The 19,452-nt window shown below is 38.7% G+C and overlaps 12 non-coding genes across 12 annotated transcripts; 5 read left to right on the top strand and 7 right to left on the bottom strand.

Annotated features, from left to right (window-relative positions):
- Positions 1–13,324: 13,324 nt before the first annotated feature.
- On the bottom strand, positions 13,325–13,398 carry TRNAN-GUU. The gene has a single exon. It is a non-coding gene; the product is annotated as a tRNA-Asn (tRNA).
- A 522-nt stretch (positions 13,399–13,920) lies between these two features.
- TRNAL-CAA lies at positions 13,921–14,004 on the top strand. Its single transcript has one exon. It is a non-coding gene; the product is annotated as a tRNA-Leu (tRNA).
- Positions 14,005–14,337: 333 nt separating this feature from the next.
- On the bottom strand, positions 14,338–14,411 carry TRNAN-GUU. Its single transcript has one exon. It is a non-coding gene; the product is annotated as a tRNA-Asn (tRNA).
- Positions 14,412–14,933: 522 nt separating this feature from the next.
- Positions 14,934–15,017, top strand: TRNAL-CAA. Its single transcript has one exon. It is a non-coding gene; the product is annotated as a tRNA-Leu (tRNA).
- A 286-nt stretch (positions 15,018–15,303) lies between these two features.
- Positions 15,304–15,377, bottom strand: TRNAN-GUU. Its single transcript has one exon. It is a non-coding gene; the product is annotated as a tRNA-Asn (tRNA).
- Positions 15,378–16,154: 777 nt separating this feature from the next.
- Positions 16,155–16,228, bottom strand: TRNAN-GUU. The gene has a single exon. It is a non-coding gene; the product is annotated as a tRNA-Asn (tRNA).
- A 522-nt stretch (positions 16,229–16,750) lies between these two features.
- TRNAL-CAA lies at positions 16,751–16,834 on the top strand. The gene has a single exon. It is a non-coding gene; the product is annotated as a tRNA-Leu (tRNA).
- Positions 16,835–17,163: 329 nt separating this feature from the next.
- Positions 17,164–17,237, bottom strand: TRNAN-GUU. The gene has a single exon. It is a non-coding gene; the product is annotated as a tRNA-Asn (tRNA).
- A 522-nt stretch (positions 17,238–17,759) lies between these two features.
- TRNAL-CAA lies at positions 17,760–17,843 on the top strand. The gene has a single exon. It is a non-coding gene; the product is annotated as a tRNA-Leu (tRNA).
- A 117-nt stretch (positions 17,844–17,960) lies between these two features.
- Positions 17,961–18,034, bottom strand: TRNAN-GUU. The gene has a single exon. It is a non-coding gene; the product is annotated as a tRNA-Asn (tRNA).
- Positions 18,035–18,556: 522 nt separating this feature from the next.
- Positions 18,557–18,640, top strand: TRNAL-CAA. Its single transcript has one exon. It is a non-coding gene; the product is annotated as a tRNA-Leu (tRNA).
- Positions 18,641–18,993: 353 nt separating this feature from the next.
- TRNAN-GUU lies at positions 18,994–19,067 on the bottom strand. Its single transcript has one exon. It is a non-coding gene; the product is annotated as a tRNA-Asn (tRNA).
- Positions 19,068–19,452: the final 385 nt, after the last annotated feature.

Here is a 19,452-nt window from a genome sequence, read left to right as displayed (position 1 = left end):
TTATCTTATATTTTTTAGGTAAAGTTAAAGCTAAAGCGTCCATGCACGGATAACGATAAATGTGGTAAAAGCCAAGGAAGTCAGGATAGATCATGATAGAGCAGTAGTATTAAATTTAATTAGTAGATATTAGGTGTTTTTAATGCAATTCGTTTTATGTTAAAAAATAATGTTATTTTAATTCTTGTTTTGAATTGAATAGGTAAGTCCATGACTTTATTTTAAAAGTATTTATTATGAATTTTCACATACATGATTAAAACATGCATAGGGTGACGTCACTAATTAGCCTAAAAGAATCAGAAGCGTTACATTATCCTTCAACACTTCTATTCACTAGTCTTCAATGTCTTGTTAAGTCATTTCAATCCTTTATTCCTATCATTTCTTTGGAGAGAAGCCTTGAGGAATGGAAATTGGGGTGAAATCTTAGACTTCAATTGCACATTTTGCATATTGTATAAGTCATTTCCTTCTCTACTTCATTTCGTTGATGTTAAAAGATTATCACTGTGGTTGCACATACGAACGTGTTTTGAGCTTTAAAGTGCATTCTTTTCAAAATTTTAGATCACTAATGAAGTCACGTGTGGATGATCTCCCCTAAATTTTAATTGTATCAATGCTCCACACTTTTTGGTAGAGTGAAGGGAGCTAGAAAAATCTTGGCAGGGACCATTTCTAGGAGTAAAATGATCTAAAAATCATAGTTAATATTGGCAAAAGTAAAACGGGTGACGGGAGAAATAGGATATAAAGGAATATTGTTGACAATATAAGAGAAAAAAATAAGAAAAAAATGAGAAATTTATTGTGTTAAGAGATGATGCTGGAATGATAGATGGATGGTTCTTTGAGTTGCTCAAATCTTAGAGATGCTCAAATAGCAAACAAAGCAGAGGAGAAGATGAATAGAAAAGCTCGAACAAAAGATGATCATCTAAGTTGCTAGTACCATGGAGATGCTCGAACAAACAAATGAAGATGAAGGGGAGAAGAAAGAAGAGAAGTTTGAATGAAAGGAAAAGAATGATGGAATTTGAACAATTTGTCCCTTTTTTGTGTTTTTTAGTCTTTTTGAACGGGCGCCCTACTCATATTATTAAAAGCTCTCATTGGCAAAGACAAAGAAGAGAAGGGTTGGGATCCCTTTATAAAATGTTATTATTAAAAGTTATTAAAAATGGTATTTGTTGTAGGGTTGGTTCTAGGTCTGGGTCTGAGTGGTGACGGGCTAGTAGATGCGCAACGTCGATTGAGGTGAAGCTGCGCAAGGCTAGATTGAAGTTTGGGCATGCGATGACACGTGTTGGGCTAAGAGCGTATCCCTCAAGCCCTCATGCTCTCAGCATATGGATCGTTTTCTTGGAGTAAGGAGGCATCTTGGTAGGAAGGCCGACCACTACATACGCCGCCATCCGTCTAGGATAGAAGCAAGTGGGTCATGGAAGGTTGGCTGCAGGCGTGTCTAAGGGCTAAAATACTAATGAGTTTGGATTTTCGAACCTGGCTTCAGATACGGACCTATGGTTTGGGTTCTATTAACTTCTAAGGCAGAGGTTCGGTTTTAAGCTCAAATTTCGGCTAACTCAACGTTTTCCTTTGTGTTTTATATTTTCTTCTAAATTTTTGGACTTATTTCTAGTCGATTTTGGCTAAGCTTTAATTATTCTTGCATAGTAATTTCCTAGAACAATAGCCAACTTTTATATTTAGTTTTTTTTTTCATAATTATTGATATTTCTCTAAGCTCGAGATTGAAAATACAGTCAATGAATAGAGTAGACATGTCATAATTTTGATATTAAAGTTCTAATCCAAAGATCTAAATTCCTATAACATGTAGATTGTGCTCCATAGTCAATTTTTAATCTTAAATTAACATCACATTAACACATGCTCAATTCTTGAAATTTTATTTTCTAGTTTAAAACGTATGCTATTTGATATCATATCTAAAAAAATGCATGGGATTTACATAGTTGACGAAGAGGAAGGTTTGAGAACAAGACTTTACTACATTTGGGTTCTTTCACGTCGATCTGTTCCCCCTTGTGTTGAAACATTGCTGCTCATGACCCCCACATGGTCGGTCAACTATTCTAAATCTTGTGACAAATAAATTTGTAATAAATGAAAATGTAGAATATTTGCATAAATATGAGAAATGCACAAATATTTATGGACATGACATCCTAAATTGATAAGCATTGAGAGATATTGATAGACTTCTAGTCACTTTGATACTTATGTTAGCCAAATTTTTCTTTGTGACGAAATTTTGTGTATAAAGATTTTTTGCACGTCATAATCTACCTCTCAACCTCTCAAGCCAGATGACCTCTCAACCTCTCAAGCCAGATGTTATCTCCTATTTTCCTTCTTCCCCATTTGCTTTCCCACTTCTTCACTAGACCCTGTTACTTCTATTTTTTCGATAACATTGGGTGAAAAATATTTGTGGGTAAAGAAGATGGCCACTATATCTAACAAAGTCACTATAATGAATGTCTCATTCCCATCATAGAAGGAGGGCTTGAACCTCCATCCTTGTTGTAACAATACAAACCCACCACTAGTAGATATTGTCAGCTTTCGTTTATTACGTATCACCGTTAGCCTCACGTTTTTAAATCATATCTAATAGGGAGAGGTTTCAGACCCTTGTAAGAAATGCTTTTTCCCCTCTCCAATCGATGTGGAATCTCCCAATCAATCCCTTTTAAGGGCCCAGCATCTCACTGACACATTGCTTGGTGACTATCTCTGATATCATTGGTAAAAGTCCAAGCCCACTACTAGCAGACATTGTCAATTTTTCCCCATTTCGTATTTTCATCAACTTCACAGTTTTAAAACACGTCTATTACGAAGAGGTTTATGCACCCTTATAAGGATTGTTTTATTCCTCTCTCCAACCGCTAGTAGATATTGTCTGTATTCGTCCATTATGTAGCTCTATCACCCTCACAGTATTAAAACGTATCTACTAGGGAGACGTTTACACACCCTTATAAGGAATGCTTCATTCTCCTCAAACAAATGAAGGATCTCAGTGGATAATATCTACTAGTGTTGGAGGGCTTGGGTTGAAAGTATCATTAGTTTACCAATGATAAGAACTTCATAGATTTAAACTTTTCAAAGTTAAGTCATGGAAGAAAAGTACCATCGTGGATATCAATTGAACTCACCAGAGTCATAAAGGTGTGAAAAATATGAATTTTAAAACTTCAAATTTTGAGAATATATCAAAGTTCCAGTTAGTTCTATTACACGCCACATCACAAAACGTAGTTGGTTGAAAAATTCTACTAGGGAGAAGAACAAACATCGTTGTAACTTATGCTTCATTCCCATCACTAGAAGAAGGGTGTGACAACCTCAGACCTTGTGGTTAACAGCCAACTGAGCTATTCCAGCCAATCATTTGTTACAATCCAAGCCCACCTCTAATTGATATTGTCTGATTTCATTCGTTACGTATCGTTGTCAGCCTCACGATTTTAAACCGCATCTATTAAGGAAAGGTTTTCAGACCCTTGTAATAAATGTTTCTTTACCTCTCCGATCGACGTGTGATATACTTATAAAATCCTTTGGAGAGCCAACCCTTCTAAGGGTCAAGCATCCTCAATGGCACATCGCCTGGTGACTAGCTCTGATATCATTTTAAAAGTCCAAGCGCACTGCTAGCAAACATTGTTCATTTTGGCCCATTAGGTATTGCCATCAGCCTCACCGTTTACACACCCATATAAGGAATGCTTCATAACCTCTTAAACCAATACGAGATTGCACAATAAACAGTTAGGATGGTCGAGTGGTCTAAGGTGCCAGACTCAAGTTTTGGTCCTCATAAGAGGGCTTGGGTTGAAAGCATCATAAGTTTATCAAAAGATAAGAACTCCGTACCATGCTGGATATCAATTGAACTCACTTGAACTTTTAAAAGTGTCAAAACATGATTTTTAAAAATTAAAAAATTTTAAGAATACCTTGAAGTTCGAGTTAGTTGTCTTAAATGACACGTCAAAAACCAAAGTTGATTTAAAATTTCTACTCGGGAGAAGCACCAACACTGTTATAATGTATGCTTCAATCCCATCACTAGAAGGAGGGTTTGAACCACCTTGTGGTTAACAACCACAGCTCTAACAACCTAAGCTATTCGAGCGAATCATTTGTTACAATCCAAGCCCACCTCTAGCAGATATTGTCCATTTTTTCCCATTAGGTATTGTCATCGGCCTCACAGTTTTAAAACGCACCTATTAGGGAGAGGTTTTCGCACCCTTATTAGGATTGTCTCGTTCCTCTCTCTAATAGCTAGTAGATATTATCTATTTTAATCCGTTACGTATCGTCGTCAGCCTCACAGTTTTAAAACGCGTCTACTAGGGAGACGCTTACACACCCGTATACGGAATGCTAAATTCCCCTCTCAAACCAATCCTGGAATACATAATAAGCAGTTAAGATGGCCGAGTGGTCTAAGGTGCCAGACTCAAGTTTTGGTCCTCGTAAGAGGATAATATCTACTATGGCTTGGGTCGAAAGCATCATTATTTAGCTTGGGTCGAAAGCATCATTATTTATCAAATGATAAGGAACTTAAATATCAATTGAACTCTTACACGCTACTTCACAAAGCAAACTTGATTGAAAAATTTAGGGAGAAGCACCAACACCATTATAAGGTATGCATCATTATTTTTATCAAATGATAAGAACTTAAATATTAATTGAACTCACCATTCGAGTTAGTTCTCTTACACGTTACGTCACAAAGCAAAGTTGATTGAAAAATTTAGGGAGAAGTTATTCCAGCCAATCATTTGTTACAATCCAAGATCACCATTAGTTGATATTGTCTACTTTTATTCGTTACGTCTCATTATCTCCCTCACGGTTTTAAACCGTATCTACTAGGGAGAGGTTTTCCGACCCTTATAAGAAATGTTTCTTCACCTCTTTAATCAATGTGGGATCTCACTATCGACCCCTTTTAATGGTCAAGTGTCCTCACTGGCACATCGTCTAGTGACTAGCTTTGATATCATTTGTAAAAGTCCAAGCGTAATGCTAACAGACATTGTCCATTTTTGCCCATTAGGTATTGTCATCAGCCTCACAGTTTTAAAACGCGCCTATTAGGAAGAGGTTTTAGCACCCTTATTAGGATTGTTTCGTTCCTCTCTCCAACAGCTAGTAGATATTATCTATTTTAATCCGTTACGTATCGTCATCAGCCTCACAGTATTAAAACACGTCTACTAGGGAGACGTTTACACACCCATATACGGAATGATAAATTCCCTCTCAAACCAATCTTGGAACGCATAGTAAGGAGTCAGGATGCTCATGTGGTCTAAGACACCAGACTCAAGTTCTGGTCCTTGTAAGATGGTGTGGGTTAAAATCCCACTTTTGACATCTCATATTATTGTTAGGCAAAAAGCGAGCCAAAGTAGATAATATTTACTTAGGGTCAAAAGCTTAACAAACCAACGTTGATTGAAAATTTGTACTAGAGAGAAGCACCAAACACAATTATAAGGTATGCTTCATTCTCATCACTAGAAAGAGGGCTTGAACCTCCAACATTGTGGTTAACAGCCACAAACTCTAACCAACTAAGCTATTCCAACAAATTCTAACCAACTAAGCTATTCCAACAAACTCTAACCAACTAAGCTATTCCAACCAATCATCTCTTATAATCCAAGACTAGTATTAGTTAATATTGTCTACTTTCCTTCTCGCACACTTTATTATGACCAACCGTTGGTTGATATTGTCTACTTTCGTTCCTTATGTATCATTTGTTGAACACAACTCTTTGTGGGAACTCTCACACTTTAACACAACTAAGTAGGGTGGAGGGTATTTACTTTGTGTTTCTTGGGACCATGAGACCAACCGTTGGTTGATATTGTCTACTTTCGTTCCTTATGTATCATTTGTTGAACACCAACTCTCTGTGGGAACTCTCACACTTTAACACAACTCTATGTGGGAACTCTCACACTTTAACACAACTAAGTAGGGTGGAGGGTATTTACTTTGTGTTTCTTGGGACCATGAACTAAGTAGGGTGAAGGGTATTTACTGTTTCTTGGGACCATGAACTAAGTAGGGTGGAGGGTATTTACTTTGTGTTTCTTGGGACCAATGAACTAAGTAAAGTGGAGGGTATTTACTTTGTGTTTCTTGGGACCATGAACTAAATAGGGTGGAGGGTATTTAGTCAATCTATTCCTAAAATTTTCAACTTTTTCCCCTAAATCATTTTCCTAAATTTATTCCTAAAATTCCTAAATCATTTTCCTAAATTTATTCTTAAAATTCCTAAATCATTTTCCTAAATTTATTCCTAAAATCCTAAATCATTTTCTTAACATAAATATAGTCACTCATGCAATGGTTGGGCTTAACCCTATTAGGCTAATGATGATATTTTAACACTCCCGTCAGTACTAGTTCTCATTCGCTGCACCACAGCGAAAGCTCTCATATGGGCAAGTATTCAGCTCTTTTGTAGACAAGTCTACTACTTCCACATGCTTTGTTCTGCCATGAAACATCGAATTTTCTACTAGACAAATCACAGATTGGTTGTTGCATTGAAGTGGTATCGAATAGTCAACTTTCTGGTGCCAATCTTTCATCAGAAGTTTCAGCCATGTACATTTTTTAGCTGCTCCCGCCGCTGCTCTGTACTCTGCTTCTCTAGTTGACAATGATACAGTTGGTTGTCTTTTGTTACACCAATAAATTGTTGTCGAACTGAGCTTGAACACATACCTGGTGCTTGATCTTCGAGTATCGTGATATCGATTGACATATCTCAAGGTCCATCGAGCCGCATTCAAATGAGGCTTCTTTAGACTTCACAGATACTGACTAAGGACTCCAACTTCATTTTCGAATCCATTTGTTTGGTTCATGTAGATCTCCTGGTCCAACTCTCTATGCAAGAAAATATTCTTCATATCCATTTGCCAAAATTTTCGATCTTTATTTACCGCAAGTACTGAAGGAACTTGTACAATAATGATCTTTGCCACTGGACTAAATGTTTCATCATAGTCTAGTCCATATTGTTGAGAGAACCTTGGATCTACAGTCTGAGTTTTGTATCTCACGATTGATCCATCCGGGGTATACTTTATTTTGTAAATCCACTTGCAAAAGATAGATTTAACATCTCTTGATCTTGACACTAGTTCCCAAGTTTGATTTTGCTTCACGGCTATAATTTCTTCCTCCATCACTTTTTGCCAAACCGAGTTTTGTGACACATCCTTATATATCTCTGGCTTATTAACTTCGTCTTCTACAATAGTTGTGTTGGCATACTCTAGACATGGCTTTTGGATTATTTCTAATTGTCTTAGTTGTTGAGGTGCCCTTTGTTTTTCACTAGGTTCGCTTGGTTGAGTCACTTCTTGTTCACCAACACTAGCATCACTTGAATCTTTAGGCACATCAACACTTTAGCAAATGTGTACCGTTTGTTCCACCATCTTTTGTGGAAGAATCTCTTCAGTTTTCTCTCCTGTCAGAAGAATTTCTTCAATTTGCTCAAGGCCTGGTAATACTTCCTTCTCTGAGGGACACCCCTCTTCCATTGCACCACTTTGATTGTCAATCATGTGGTTTGGGTATCCTGAATCAATGATCCAATCATTCTCATAATCGATATGGTCTCCCATCATCGCCATGAGTGCTAGCTCATCTTCTTCTATGGCATACAATACCTCTACATCCCATTCCTCCTCCATCTCCCTGTTGGAGGATGCCACATTGCTTTCGATAGGTTTTTTCTTAGACCAACAATCTCTAGACATGTGGCCCTTCTTCGAGCAATTGTAGCGAATGCCACCAAATCTCTTCCCATGAGAGTTATTGTTATCATTCTTCTAAGCTCTCCCTGGTTGTACAGTTCCTTGGTGACTTCTTCTTTTGTCACCATTGTATCCACGTTTGGTAGACGACCTATTATTGCTCAAATTTTCACTTGTGTAGAGTGCTTCTTCTTCACCCTTCAATGTGATGCCTCCTATTTGTTTAGCTATGGCTTCTTGGCTGGCTAACAAATTTTTAAACTCTACAAGTGATGGTTAAGTGGATCATCCTTGTACAGCAATAATAAAGCTTCTCTATTCTGGTCGCAATCCGTGGATTATAATCCTCTTCATTCAAGATTCTACAATGGCAGACTTCGGGTCCAGTTCAGTAATTTCCCGATAGATCGACTTGACCTTGTGGAAGTACTGAGCAATCGTCATGTCACTTTGTGAAATTGACAACAACTCATTCTCCAGAAGTTGTAGCCTCGTATCGTTCTTCTTTGAGAACAACATCACAAACGTGTCCCATACTTCTTTTGGTGTCTTGTCATCCCAAATATGCTCTAACATCTCTTCTCCGATTGTGGTCGTCTACCTGCTTTGATTCTCCATTTGCGCAAGGCACCGTTAGAATCATCCTCTAGCGGCATAGTTTCACACCCGCCAACGATCTCCCAAAGATCATGTCCTTGTAAATAGAACATCATGCATGTTGCCCACGTGTTGTAGTTGTTGTTGTTGAGTTTTTTTATCCTCCAATGATTTGGAAATCACCCATCGTGTTGGCTATACCCCAGTAATACTAAACAAGCTCTTTCGACACAAGACTTGTAGAGTAACAGACTACTTACGACACAAAAGAAACTCACTCACTACTAATCTAAAGAAATTGTTTCTAATGTGGAAGATCAGGCAGAGTTGCAACCACAAAGCATACTAAGAATTCCAAGCGATCAGATAACCCACACTAACTTGGCTCTGATACCAGATTGTTGAACACAACTCTCTATAAGAAACACTCGCACACTTTATTAAGATCAATCGAGAAGAGATTTACAAAACACTCTATAGACTACTACTTTGTATTGCTTGGGATTTATGAACTAAGTAGGGTTCGAACAACGGTACAAAATAAAATAGAATAGAATAAATAAATAATAATAAAATCGTAAATAATACCATCTCAACACTAATACAACCAAACTTCTTCCACAACTGTCTCAACACCTCCTCCAATTGTCAAACAATTCTAAAAAAACAAAAAAAAAATGGTAAATTTCCATGAGAGAGATGTTGTTATTCTTGGAAAAGAAAAAAAAAAAAAACAGAATGAAAAAAAACGTCAGATTTGAGAAAAACGAAAATGGCCTTCACCCGTAGAAAATGAAAATGGCCTTCACCGGTAGGCGTAGATTTACGTGAAGAGGGGTGTGGTTGTAATGGTACACATTAAATCATTCCTTTTAGTTTATCCTAAATTTCATTCTAGGAAATCACAACCAATTATATCTAAAATCTTGACTTCACAATTATTTAGGTCAATAATTTTGTATGAATTATGGTAAATCATTAGCTAAATGATGATTAAATTAGAAACTAATACTATCTATGAATGTAAATCAAGAATAAAAAAAATAATAATAATAAAGAAACAGGAAAGATTCGGAAAGAAAGATCCGTTAGAATACAAGGAAGAAAAATACAGAGAATCCAAAATTGAAACAAGAAAACAAAAATGTAGAAACATGAAAGATTTGGGGAAGAAGAATCCATTAGAATATAGAGAATAAAAATAGGCAGGAGAAAGGCCTAACAAAATCAAAAGAAAAAAAAGGGAAAATACATAATACTATTAACAACAAAATAAAACAAAAAAAAAAAAAAAATTAAGAGTAAAGAACTGATTAAAAATTGGCTAATAATAAATGTGAAAGATTTGGAAGTAAGAGAAAATATTTCTGAACACAAATTAAAAGATAAAGGGAGGTACATGTACACACAAAGAAAACAGGAAGATCAGATTAAATATCAATAAGAAAATGAAAGATCATAAATATTAGTCGGCAATAAAAAAATGAAAGATCAGAAATATCATAAGGCAACAAATATTAAAAGATAAGGAGAGTACATATAGAAAATGAAAGGTCAAATTAAATATCAAATGGCAAGAAAGCACGAAATACTGTCACTTCAAATAATTCCATCAAATTCTTAAGATGGTAATACTAGAAAATGAAATCTTAATAAAAATAGAGTTATATATATATATATATTATATAGATGGATGTTATAACCGTTCCAAGACTTTACTCATGCAAAGTCTTTAATGCTCGCATGAAGTCTAGCACATGAACCATTGTAAGAGTTAGAAAGTTGAACGGGAAATTGATATCATGGATTCATATAGGTTGACTTGAATACAAAGGACAAAATCGAACTTTCATTAAGGATAAATTGATAACACCCGCCTAAGCTAATCAGGTAAGTGAACTTACTATAGGATAGGCTAAAAATTGTATAAATTATGATGATGTATGAACTATGTCGGACGATGTCATATGATAGTACGTGATGATGTATGAGTTATGACGATGTATGATGTCGTATACTATTATATGATGATGTACGAATGTATGATAATGTATGAGTTATGATGTTTGATGATGTGCATAGTATATATATATTTCGATGAATGACGTATTTGATATGCTTGATGCACTTTATGGCAATATGATGAGTATGATGATTGCTTGATGTTTTACCTTAATATGATGAGTATGATGATTGCATGATGTTTTACCTTAATATGATGATGTTTTCCATATTGAGCATGTTATATGATGATGAGTGCCATATTGCATCATGTCATTAGATCGACATAGGACACAACTCTAAGAGCATGAAAATGATATTAATATAAATATCCATGAGTATGTATTACCTAGATTAACAAAGAGATGAGACTAGAAGGTTGTGTCAGAAGAGACATTATGATGGATTTAGAGGGACCTCATGCATATTGTATAATCATAAGCATAGGGCTACTTCCTTTAGAGATGATGAGTGCGGATGCGCACAGTATGATGATGAGTGCGAATGTGCACGAGCACAAATGCACACAGATGAGGGTGTTCATGAGGTGCATGACACTATGGAGTTTCGCTGACCTCTGGACGTCGCTACAGATTAGCTTGACCAGAGGGACAAAAGGTGTGCGAGCGCCCTGAAGATTCACACTCACACGTGTGAATTGTGTGTAGGGAAGTACTACACATCCAATTTGTCGAGGCACCCCTTAAGATGATTAGAGATATGTCCTTAAATCATGATTGCATGTGTTTGCATTTGCATGGCCCCCTATAGTGCGGCCACTTACTGAGTATTCTTTGAAATACTCAGGCCGTGTGCCACATCATTTTCCAGGTGAAGACAAGGCGCACTTGTATGGAGGATGGCGGTATCACGAGTAGAGACTGTGACACGTGCATAGAGTAGACTCATTTAAATTTCTAGTTTAAGTTAGAATTTGCATTTCATTGTTTTAAATTATTTTGTATTTGTTTTTATTTTTTCTAAATTTAAGTATTTCGTATTTAAACACAACCATGACTCATATAAGAGTTATAAGCATGAAACTTTAGTAGAGACTCTGAGTATGTGGAAATTTAGGGTCGGTGGAGGGGTACTAGATATAGTAAATCTATTCCAAAAATTTCTCAACATTTTCCTAAAATACCTAAATCATTTTCCTAAATTTATTCCTAAAATCAATTATTTTCTTAACAGAAATATAGTCACTCATCCAATGGTTGGGCTTAACCCTATTGGGCTAGTGATGATATTTTAACTTCGTTATCAACCTCACAGTTTTAAACCGAATCTACTATGGATAGGTTTTTAGACCCTTGCAAGAAATGTTTCTTCACCTCTCTAATGGATCTGGGATCTCACTATCAACCCCTTCTGAATGCCAAGAGTCCTCACTGGCACATCGCCTATGTTTCTTCACCTCTCTAATCGATCTGGGATCTCACTATCAACACCTTCTGAATGCCAAAAGTCCTCGCTGGCACATCGCATAGTGACTAGCTATGATTTCATTTGTAAAAGTCCAAGCCCACTGCTAAAGTCCAAGCCCACTGCTAGTAGACATTGTTAATTCTTGCCCAGTGGGTATTGTCATGAGTCTCACAGTTTTAAAACGTGCATATTAGGGAGAGGTTTTCGCACCATAATTAGGATTGTTTAGTACCTCTCTCCAACAGCCAATAGATATTATCTACTTTAATACGTTACGCATCGTCGTTCTCTCTAATCGATCTGGGATCTCACTATCAACTCCTTCTGAATGCCAAGAGTCCTCACTAGCACATCGCCTAATGACTAGCTCTGATTTCATTTGTAAAAGTCCAAGCCCACTGCTAGCAGACATTGTTCATTCTTGCTCAGTAGGTATTGCCATGAGTCTCACAGTTTTAAAACGCGCCTATTAGGGAGAGGTTTTCGCACCATTATTAGGATTGTTTCGTTCCTCTCTTCGCACCTCACTAGCACATCGCCTAGTGACTAGCTCTGATTTCATTTGTAAAAGTCCAAGCCCACTGCTAGCAGACATTGTTCATTCTTGCTCAGTAGGTATTGCCATGAGTCTCACAATTTTAAAACGCGCCTATTAGGGAGAGGTTTTCGCACCATTATTAGGATTGTTTCGTACCTCTCTCCAACAGCCAATAGATATTATCTACTTTAATCCGTTACGCATCGTTCCTCTCTCCAACAACCAATAGATATTATCTACTTTAATCCGTTACGCATCGTCGTTCTCTCTAATCGATCTGGGATCTCACTATCAACTCCTTCTGAATGCCAAGAGTCCTCACTGGCACATCGCCTAGTAACTAGCTCTGATTTCATTTGTAAAAGTCCAAGCCCACTGCTAACAGACATTGTTCATTCTTGCCTAGGAGGTATTGCCATGAGTCTCACAGTTTTAAAACGTGCCTATTAGGGAGAAGTTTTCGCACCCTTATTAGGATTGTTTCGTTCCTCTCTCCAACAGCCAGTAGATATTATCTATTTTAATCCGTTACGTATCGTCGTCAGCCTCACAATTTTAAAATGCGTCTACTTGGGAGACGTTTACACACCCGTATACGGAATGATAAATTCCCCTCCCAAAACAATCAAGGAATGAAAAATTAGTAGTCAAGATGGTCTAAGGCGCCAGACTCAAGTTCTGGTCCTCGTAAGAGGGCGTGGGTTCAAATCCTGCTTTTGACATCCAGCAAAACTCGTGCCATGGTGGATATCAATTGAACCTCAACACTGCTTTTTAAAAGAAGTGTCAAAACATGATTGTTTAGTTAGTTCTCGTACACAAGACCCATCACAAATCGATGTTCATTGAAAATTTCTACCAGGGAGGAGAAGCACAAAACACAATTATAAGGCATGCTTCATTCACACATCGCTAGAAGGAGGGCTTGAACCTCCGACCTTGTGGTTAACAGTCACACGCTATAACCAACTGAGCTATTCCAACCAATCATTTGCTTTAATCCAAGACCACCGTTAGTTGATATTTTCTGCTTTCGTTCGTTACGTCTCGATATCTCCCTCACGGTTTTAAACCGAATCTACTATGGATAGGTTTTCAGACCCATGCAAGAAATGTTTCTTCACCTCTCTAATCGATGTGGGATCTTACTATCAACCCCTTCTGAGTGCCAAGCGTCCTCACTGGCACATCGCCTAGTGACTAGCTCTGATTTCATTTGTAAAAGTCCAAGCCCACTACTACCAGACATTGTTCATTCTTGCCCAGTAGGTATTTCCATGGGCCTCACAGTTTTAAAACGCGCCTATTAGGGAGAGATTTTCGCACCCTTATTAGGATTGTTTCGTTCCTCTCTCCAACAGCCAGTAGATATTATCTATTTTAATCCGTTACCTATCGTCGTCAGCCTCACAGTTTTTAAACGCGTCTACTTGGGAGACGTTTACACACCCATATACGGAATGATAAATTCCCCTCCCAAACCAATCCAGGAATGCAAAATTAGTGGTCAGGATGGCTGAGTGGTCTAAGGTGCCAGACTCAAGTTCTGGTCCTCGTAAGAGGGCGTGGGTTCAAATCCCACTTCTGACATCCATCCATGTTCATTGTTAGGCAAAACTCGTGCCAAAGTTGATAATATCTACTAACAACCGTTATGGGATTGTGTCAAAATTTTCAATGCTAAGAAATTGAACTGGTTCCGTGGTGGATATCAATTGTGTACTCAGCACTACTTTTTAAAAGTGTCAAAACATGATTGTTTAGTTAGTTCTCGTACACGAGACCATCACAACAAATCGATGTTGATTGAAAATTTCTACCAGGGAGGAGAAGAACCAAACACAATTATAAGGCATGCTTCATTCACAAATCGATATTCATTCTCACCAAACACAATTATAAGGCAATGCTTCATTCACACATCGCTAGAAGGAAGGCTTGAACCTCCGACCTTGTGGTTAACAGCCACACACTCTAACCAACTGAGCTATTCCAACCAATCATTTACTACAATCCAAGACCACCTTTAGTTGATATTGTCTGCTTTCGTTCGTTACGTCTCGGTATCTCCCTCACGGTTTTAAACCGAATCTACTATGGATAAGTTTTCAGACCCTAGGAAGAAATGTTTCTTCACCTCTCTAATCGATGTGGGATCTCACTATCGATCCCTTTTGAGTGCCAAGCGTCCTCACTGGCACATCGCCTAGTGATTAGCTCTGTGTTCATTTGTAAAAGTCCAAGCCCACTACCAGCAGACATTGTTCATCCTTGCCCAGTAGGTATATCAATGAGCCTCACAGTTTTAAAACGCGCCTATTAGGGAGAGGTTTTCGCATCCTTATTAGGATTGTTTCGTTCCTCTCTCCAACAGCCAGTAGATATTATCTATTTTATTCCGTTACGTATCGTCGTCAGCCTCACAGTTTTTAAACGCGTCTACTTGGGAGACGTTTACACACCCATATACGGAATGATAAATTCCCCTCCCAAACCAATCCAGGAATGCACAATTAGTAGTCAGGATGGCCGAGTGGTTTAAGGCGCCAGACTCAAGTTCTGGTCCTCGTAAGAGGGCGTGGGTTCAAATCCCACTTCTGACATCCATCCATCCATGTTTATTGTTAGGCAAAACTCGTGCCAAAGTGGATAGTATCTACTAACAATCGTTATGGAATTGTGTCGAAATTTTCAACGCTAAGAAATGGAACTGGTTTCGTGGTGGAATATCAATTGTGAACTCAGCACTGCTTTTTAAAAGTGTCAAAACATGATTGTTTAGTTAGTTCTCGTACACGAGACCATCACAAATCGATGTTGATTGAAAATTTAAACCAGGGTGGAGAAGAAGAACCAAACACAATTATAGGACATGCTTCATTCACACATCGCTAGAAGGAGGGCTTGAACCTCCGACCTTGTGGTTAACAGCCACACGCTCTAACCAACTGAGCTATTCCAGCCAATCATTTGCTACAACCCAAGACCACCATTAGTTGATATTGTCTGCTTTCGTTCGTTACGTCTCGGTATCTCCCTCACGGTTTTAAACTGAATCTACTATGGATAGGTTTTCAGACCCTTGCAAGAAATGTTTCTTCACCTCTCTAATCGATGTGGGATCTCACTATCGATCCCTTCTGAGTGCCAAGCATCCTCACTGGCACATCGCCTAGTGGCTAGCTCTTATTTCATTTGTAAAATTCCAAACCCACTGCCAGCAGACATTGTTCATTCTTGCCTAGGAGGTATTGCCATGAGTCTCACAGTTTTAAAACGTGCCTATTAGGGAGAAGTTTTCGCACCCTTATTAGGATTGTTTCGTTCCTCTCTCCAACAGCCAGTAGATATTATCTATTTTAATCCGTTACGTATCGTCGTTAGCCTCACAATTTTAAAATGCGTCTACTTGGGAGACGTTTACACACCCGTATACGGAATGATAAATTCCCCTCCCAAAACAATCAAGGAATGAAAAATTAGTAGTCAAGATGGTCTAAGGCGCCAGACTCAAGTTCTGGTCCTCGTAAGAGGGCGTGGGTTCAAATCCTGCTTTTGACATCCAGCAAAACTCGTGCCATGGTGGATATCAATTGAACCTCAACACTGCTTTTTAAAAGAAGTGTCAAAACATGATTGTTTAGTTAGTTCTCGTACACAAGACCCATCACAAATCGATGTTCATTGAAAATTTCTACCAGGGAGGAGAAGCACAAAACACAATTATAAGGCTCACACATCGCTAGAAGGAGGGCTTGAACCTCCGACCTTGTGGTTAACAGCCACACGCTATAACCAACTGAGCTATTCCAACCAATCATTTGCTTTAAACCAAGACCACCGTTAGTTGATATTTTCTGCTTTCGTTCGTTACGTCTCGATATCTCCCTCACGGTTTTAAACCGAATCTACTATGGATAGGTTTTCAGACCCATGCAAGAAATGTTTCTTCACCTCTCTAATCGATGTGGGATCTTACTATCAACCCCTTCTGAGTGCCAAGCGTCCTCACTGGCACATCGCCTAGTGACTAGCTCTGATTTCATTTGTAAAAGTCCAAGCCCACTACTACCAGACATTGTTCATTCTTGCCCAGTAGGTATTTCCATGGGCCTCACAGTTTTAAAACGCGCCTATTAGGGAGAGATTTTCGCACCCTTATTAGGATTGTTTCGTTCCTCTCTCCAACAGCCAGTAGATATTATCTATTTTAATCCGTTACCTATCGTCGTCAGCCTCACAGTTTTTAAACGCGTCTACTTGGGAGACGTTTACACACCCATATACGGAATGATAAATTCCCCTCCCAAACCAATCCAGGAATGCAAAATTAGTGGTCAGGATGGCCGAGTGGTCTAAGGTGCCAGACTCAAGTTCTGGTCCTCGTAAGAGGGCGTGGGTTCAAATCCCACTTCTGACATCCATCCATGTTTATTGTTAGGCAAAACTCGTGCCAAAGTTGATAATATCTACTAACAACCGTTATGGGATTGTGTCAAAATTTTCAATGCTAAGAAATTGAACTGGTTCCGTGGTGGATATCAATTGTGTACTCAGCACTACTTTTTAAAAGTGTCAAAACATGATTGTTTAGTTAGTTCTCGTACACGAGACCATCACAAATCGATGTTGATTGAAAATTTCTACCAGGGAGGAGAAGAACCAAACACAATTATAAGGCATGCTTCATTCACAAATCGATATTCATTCTCACCAAACACAATTATAAGGCATGCTTCATTCACACATCGCTAGAAGGAGGGCTTGAACCTCCGACATTGTGGTTAACAGCCACACGCTCTAACCAACTGAGCTATTCCAACCAATCATTTACTACAATCCAAGACCACCTTTAGTTGATATTGTCTGCTTTCGTTCGTTACGTCTCGGTATCTCCCTCACGGTTTTAAACCGAATCTACTATGGATAAGTTTTCAGACCCTTGCAAGAAATGTTTCTTCACCTCTCTAATCGATGTGGGATCTCACTATCGATCCCTTTTGAGTGCCAAGCGTCCTCACTGGCACATCGCCTAGTGATTAGCTCTGTGTTCATTTGTAAAAGTCCAAGCCCACTACCAGCAGACATTGTTCATCCTTGCCCAGTAGGTATATCAATGAGCCTCACAGTTTTAAAACGCGCCTATTAGGGAGAGGTTTTCGCATCCTTATTAGGATTGTTTCGTTCCTCTCTCCAACAGCCAGTAGATATTATCTATTTTATTCCGTTACGTATCGTCGTCAGCCTCACAGTTTTTAAACGCGTCTACTTGGGAGACGTTTACACACCCATATACGGAATGATAAATTCCCCTCCCAAACCAATCCAGGAATGCACAATTAGTGGTCAGGATGGCCGAGTGGTCTAAGGCGCCAGACTCAAGTTCTGGTCCTCGTAAGAGGGCGTGGGTTCAAATCCCACTTCTGACATCCATCCATGTTTATTGTTAGGCAAAAGAACCAAACACAATTATAAGGCATGCTTCATTCACAAATCGATGTTCATTCTCACCAAACACAATTATAAGGCATGCTTCATTCACACATCGCTAGAAGGAGGGCTTGAACCTCCGACCTTGTGGTTAACAGCCACACGCTCTAACCAACTGAGCTATTCCAACCAATCATTTACTACAATCCAAGACCACCTTTAGTTGATATTGTCTGCTTTCGTTCGTTACGTCTCGGTATCTCCCTCACGGTTTTAAACCGAATCTACTATGGATAAGTTTTCAGACCCTAGGAAGAAATGTTTCTTCACCTCTCTAATCGATGTGGGATCTCACTATCGATCCCTTTTGAGTGCCAAGCGTCCTCACTGGCACATCGCCTAGTGATTAGCTCTGTGTTCATTTGTAAAAGTCCAAGCCCACTACCAGCAGACATTGTTCATCCTTGCCCAGTAGGTATATCAATGAGCCTCACAGTTTTAAAACGCGCCTATTAGGGAGAGGTTTTCGCATCCTTATTAGGATTGTTTCGTTCCTCTCTCCAACAGCCAGTAGATATTATCTATTTTATTCCGTTACGTATCGTCGTCAGCCTCACAGTTTTTAAACGCGTCTACTTGGGAGACGTTTACACACCCATATACGGAATGATAAATTCCCCTCCCAAACCAATCCAGGAATGCACAATTAGTAGTCAGGATGGCCGAGTGGTTTAAGGCGCCAGACTCAAGTTCTGGTCCTCGTAAGAGGGCGTGGGTTCAAATCCCACTTCTGACATCCATCCATCCATGTTTATTGTTAGGCAAAACTCGTGCCAAAGTGGATAGTATCTACTAACAATCGTTATGGAATTGTGTCGAAATTTTCAACGCTAAGAAATGGAACTGGTTTCGTGGTGGAATATCAATTGTGAACTCAGCACTGCTTTTTAAAAGTGTCAAAACATTGGAACTGGTTTCGTGGTGGAATATCAATTGTGAACTCAGCACTGCTTTTTAAAAGTGTCAAAACATGATTGTTTAGTTAGTTCTCGTACACGAGACCATCACAAATCGATGTTGATTGAAAATTTAGACCAGGGTGGAGAAGAAGAACCAAACACAATTATAGGACATGCTTCATTCACACATCGCTAGAAGGAGGGCTTGAACCTCCGACCTTGTGGTTAACAACCACACGCTCTAACCAACTGAGCTATTCCAGCCAATCATTTGCTACAACCCAAGACCACCATTAGTTGATATTGTCTGCTTTCGTTCGTTACGTCTCGATATCTCCCTCACGGTTTTAAACTGAATCTACTATGGATAGGTTTTCAGACCCTTGCAAGAAATGTTTCTTCACCTCTCTAATCGATGTGGGATCTCACTATCGATCCCTTCTGAGTGCCAAGCATCCTCACTGGCACATCGCCTAGTGGCTAGCTCTTATTTCATTTGTAAAATTCCAAACCCACTGCCAGCAGACATTGTTCATTCTTGCCTAGGAGGTATTGCCATGAGTCTCACAGTTTTAAAACGTGCCTATTAGGGAGAAGTTTTCGCACCCTTATTAGGATTGTTTCGTTCCTCTCTCCAACAGCCAGTAGA

Source organism: Cucurbita moschata, unplaced genomic scaffold (genome assembly GCF_002738365.1).
Source record: "Cucurbita moschata cultivar Rifu unplaced genomic scaffold, Cmos_1.0 Cmo_Scf00010, whole genome shotgun sequence".
NCBI lineage: Eukaryota > Viridiplantae > Streptophyta > Magnoliopsida > Cucurbitales > Cucurbitaceae > Cucurbita > Cucurbita moschata.
Note: the sequence above shows the minus strand (reverse complement) of the source record. Positions and strands in the feature narration are given on the sequence as shown.